Source organism: Vitis vinifera, chromosome 15, assembly GCF_030704535.1.
Source record: "Vitis vinifera cultivar Pinot Noir 40024 chromosome 15, ASM3070453v1".
NCBI classification, from domain to species: domain Eukaryota; kingdom Viridiplantae; phylum Streptophyta; class Magnoliopsida; order Vitales; family Vitaceae; genus Vitis; species Vitis vinifera.
The window spans coordinates 2,840,001-2,845,473 of NC_081819.1; positions in this window are offsets into that span (position 1 = coordinate 2,840,001).

A 5,473-nucleotide genomic window follows, 5' to 3' on the forward strand; every position below is an offset into this window, starting at 1 on the left:
GATTGTTGTAAACTCTAAGCACAAAGCAGTTCACAAAAATATCTGAATGAATGTATATAGAATTCAAAAGAAGCTGTTGGCTTATATAAGCCTTACAAAGAGATAAAAGTGGAAATAAACAACCCACGTTAAACAACCCAAAAAAATTGATCCTAATGGCTAAGGAAATGGTCAAACTCTACCTACATGTCCTAAATAATAGGATTTATTTAACTACCCCAACACAGGCAACACCCCCAAGATACATGCAAGTGTCAAGGGATAAAATTGAGGGTCTACAAGCATCTGGGTGGATATGTGGAGTGGATGCATTGAGAGAATATCACGCATCACCGAGGTTGTAGATTTCCTAGGACCGTTGCCACTCATGCAAAAGGTGAAAGACTTGATTCTTCAAGAGAGAGAAGACACGATTAGTAAAAAAGAAGTCACCACGCACTAACAGCCACACGACACTTTGGGAAGTCTCCATAGCCGCATAAAGGAGTCCACACACAATTTTGATTTTTCGAGAACACACGCACACGCACAATTTTGTGGAGGGATATCACATTGATTTAGAAGAAGACAAGAACCAGCCGCACCATTCAGAATTTGGGAGAAAGATTTTTTTTTTTTTTTTTTTTGCTTTTTGGATTTTATTGAAGAGATGAGAGGAAAACAGAGAAAACGTTTTTTGTGGTTTCCCAAACCAAGAGGCATCAATTTTTCATCATCAAAATTTGAACTTGAACAAACGATTCTACACAATCTTCATTGATACGACCACATAAATGCTAGTTTTTGTTTCATATTGTGTTTTAAATAGATTTTGACGCCAAAACTGTGTCGTGTTGATGGTATCCGAAATGGGTTTCGCTGAAGTTGGGGTTTGCGTAAGGTTCCGATGATGGTTGTTTTGAGGGATATGTTGTTGAGATATTAGGAATGCTTTCCGTATATCATTCTTTTCTTATATTATTTAGTGTTGAGATATTAGGAATGTTTAAATATTTAAAAAGTTGAGATATTAGGAATATTGAGATATTAGGATATTAGTTGTTATTTCCTTATATCATTCTTTCCTTGTATCATTCATTCCCATTCTTAGAATGGTGATTACCCTCTATATATTCTCTGTACATGAACGAATGAAAGTATGAATGGAAAAAACTACCATTTATCAATTTGAAGATGGTATCAGAGCCATGAAATTGAAATCCTTGATATTTTGTCGCTATGGTAGTCCGACAGCGATCATCCATCCTAAGACAAGCCCTAATGTTGATAAGTCAACCTTCAAATACACTCACTGCAATACGATTGATCCCACCAATCTGGATATCCCACAATGTCAAAGCAACGACTCTTGGTATGACCAGGAAAACAATGAGGAAACGAGGGTTTGAACCGTGGACCTTTAGATCATGTTTAGGCTATCAACACTTTGTTATTAATGATAATAATCGTGATCAACGGAAGAAGGATTCCAAGAAAACCTCGATTGCAACTGTTGCCGAAATAAAAACAGAGGCTAATGTTGCTGAGAAAGCCTCTGCATTGGTAGCCGCTACAGATCATGGTGGTAAGTTTTTAAATACTTTTACACCTGTTATTAATAGTGCATGGATAATTGATTCTGGTGCTACAGATCATATGACTTTTGATTCTAGACAGGTTTCACCCCTTAGACCTTCCTCACAAAAAATTGTTTCCACAGCCAATGGTAACACAACCCCAGTCATTGGGGAAGGATCCTTAACTCTTACTGATACTTTGAATTTGGATTCTGTCTTAGTTGTTCCATCTTTAGATTACAATCATTTGTCAGTTTCTCAAATCACCGCAGCCTTATCTTGTATTGTCATTTTTTGGCCTGAATTTTGTGTGATTAAGAACATCCAAACAAGACAGACGATTGGTTGTGGTATTAAGCGAGGAAAACTCTATTATTTGGACTTGCAGTCAAAGGATTCAAATAAGTTGCAACAAGCCTTGATGGCAGATGGATCTGAGGGGGAGAAGAAAAAGTCTGAAATTTGGTTGTGGCATCGACGTCTGGGACATGCTTCCTTTGGTTATTTAAAAAAATTGTTTCCTAGTTTGTTTGCAAAGAGTGATATTTCTGGTTTCCGTTGTGATATTTGTGAATTGGCTAAAAGCCATCGTGTTTCGTTTCCGTTAATTTTGAACAAAAGTCCACTTCTTTTTATGGTTATACATTCTGATATTTGGGGCCCATCCAAAGTCCCAACTTTGAGTGGCTCACGTTGGTTTGTTACTTTTATTGATGATTGTACCAGAATGACATGGTTATGTTTGATGAAGACCAAAGATGAAGTGAACTTGCTGTTTCAAAAATTTCATAAAATGATTGAAACTCAGTACAATGCAAAGGTTCGGGTTCTGCGTAGTGATAATGGTGGAGAATATCAAAGTTCTGATCTTCAAAAGTATTTGGAAGGACATGGCATCATTCATCAGACTACTTGTTCCAATACACCCCAGCAAAATGGAGTCGCTGAACGGAAAAATCGGCACTTGTTAGAGGTTGTTCCTGCTTCCTTGATAGCAGCAAAAACACCGATATCTTATTGGGGAGAAGCAATCACATCTGCCGCATACTTGATCAATTAGGTATCTTCCAGCTCAATTAACTTCCAAACACCTCTCCAAGCTCTTACTAATGCCGTAGTTGCCCCAACTATCCCAAATCTACCTCCTCGTGTTTTTGGTTGTGTGACATTTGTGCATCTACACAAACACCAATGCACCAAATTAACTTCTCATGCATTGCAATGTGTGTTTGTTGGATATGCATTGCACAAAAAGGGATATCGATGTTACCATCCTCCAACTCGACAAATGTATATTACAATGGATGTGGTGTTTCATGAAGATTCGATGTATTTTTCATCTGAGTCTAAACTTCAGGGGGAGTACCATAAGGAAATTCAGACTCTCGATTATGATTATCATATCTCTAAGGAGAATGAATCTGAACAATCTGAACTAGTGAACCAAGAAGCGGGTGAATTGGATATGAGTGGTCAACAATTTGGGTCCGAAGATGTCTTCACTGAAATACCAAACCAATCGTCGTCTGTTGAAGGTGTTCTTAATTTGGAACCTGATCCATTCATGAAACGGTTACCACACCGTCATAATAGAGGTATTCCTAAACCCACATATGAACCTGAATTGTCTACCAAAGTCAAATATCCCATGAGCAACTATGTGTCTAACCATCGTTTGTCTGAATCAAATAAGTCATTTGTAAATCAATTATCTATTGTAGCTATTCCTAACAGTGTGCAGGAAGCCTTAGCTGATCCAAGGTGGAAAGCAGCCATGAATGAAGAGATGAAATCATTGCAGAAGAATGAAACATGGGAACTCGTAGAATGTCCACCAGGAAAGAAGCCAGTTGGCTGTCGTTGGATCTATACTGTGAAGTATAAGACAGATGGTAGTATTGAATGATTTGAAGCAAGACTGGTAGCAAAAGGGTACACTCAAACTTATGGAATTGACTACACAGAGACATTTGTACCTGTAGCTAAGATCAACACAGTTCGAGTATTACTGTCTTTAGCTGCAAACCTAGATTGGCCATTACAACAGTTCGATGTGAAAAATGCCTTTCTGCATGGCAAGTTATCTGAAGAAGTATATATGGATCTTCCACCAGGATGCATGGTGTCAAAAAAGCAATGTCAGAAGGTGTGCAAATTGAAGAAGTCATTGTATGGGTTGAAGCAATCCCCGAGAGTATGGTTTGGAAGGTTCACAAAGTCAATGAGAGTTTTTGGCTATCTTCAAAGTAATTCAGATCATACTTTGTTCCTGAAAAAGCAACATGGTAAGATTACCGCACTCATCGTATATGTGGATGACATGGTAGTTACAGGAAATGATCCTGAAGAAAGAAAAGCTCTGCAAAATTATCTATCTAGAGAATTCAAAATGAAAGATCTAGGTCCTCTGAAATAATTTCTTGGGATTGAAGTTTCTCGATCAAGTGAAGGAATTTTTCTGTCTCAAAGAAAGTATGCCTTAGATCTTTTACAGGAGACTGGAATGTCGGGATGTCAACCTGTTAATACACCAATAGAAGAAGGTCTGAAATTGTGTGTTGAGTCTAATCAAGTATCAACCGATAAGGGAAGATACCAGAGACTTGTGGGGAGATTAATGTACTTAGCTCATACAAGACCAGATCTTGCTTATGCATTGAGTGTAGTGAGTCAATACATGCATAATCCTGGAGAGCAACATATGAATGCAGTTATGCGTATATTGAGGTATTTGAAGAATGCTCCTGGGAAGGGAATTTTGTTCGCTAAAAATGTTAATCATCAGAGTATAGAAGTATATATTGATGCTGATTGGGCCGGTGCAGTGGATGATAGGCGATCTACATCTGGTTACTTTACCTTTGTAGGTGGTAATCTTGTGACATGGAAAAGTAAGAAGCAGAATGTCATCGCTCGTTCAAGTGCAGAAGCAGAATTTAGAGGTATGGCTCTAGGACTTTGTGAGGCATTATGGCTAAGACTTCTCTTACAGGATTTAGGTTACCTATCTAGGCAACCAATCCGATTGTTTTGTGACAATAAAGCCGCATGTGACATTGCTCATAATCCAGTACAACATGATCATACAAAGCATGTCGAGGTGGATAGATTCTTCATTAAGGAAAAATTGGATGATAAGATTGTGGAATTGCCTAAGATTCGATCAGAAGATCAATTGGCCGATATCCTCACCAAAGCTGTCTCAAGTCAAGTGTTCTCAAAAATTTTAGACAAGTTGGGCATGTGTGACATCTATGCACCAACTTGAGGGGGAGTGTTGAGATATTAGGAATGCTTTCCGTGTATCATTCTTTCCTTATATTATTTAGTGTTGAGATATTAGGAATGTTTAAATATTAGGAAAGTTGAGATATTAAGAATATTGAGATATTAGGATATTAGTTGTTATTTCCTTATATCATTCTTTCCTTGTATCATTCCTTCCCATTCTTAGAATGGTGATTACCCTCTATATATTCTCTGTACATGAACGAATGAAAGTATGAATGGAAAAAACTACCATTTATCAATTTGAAGATATGCTACATGGGTTTTTCTGGGTTTTGGATTTCCAAAGTGGATTGTTTTGTGTTTTCTGGTTTTGATCATTTAACAGTTCAGAAAGTTGATGTTTTAGGGAATTTAAGATTTTTAAGATGTTATTTTTTTTCTTTTTTTTCCTTAGTGATGGGCAAGTTTACCTGGTTTGATGGCAGGCTCACTATTACTCTGACGATGATCAAAACATTGATATTGATGTTGCTCTTTCTTACATTGATGAGAGGCTTCAAGATGTCCTTGGACATTATCAAAAAGATTTTGAAGGTAGAGTTTCGACCGAGAATTTAGGAGCAAAATTTAGTGGGTATGGTTCATTGTTACCTACTTATCAACGTTCTCCTCTTATGTGGTCTCAC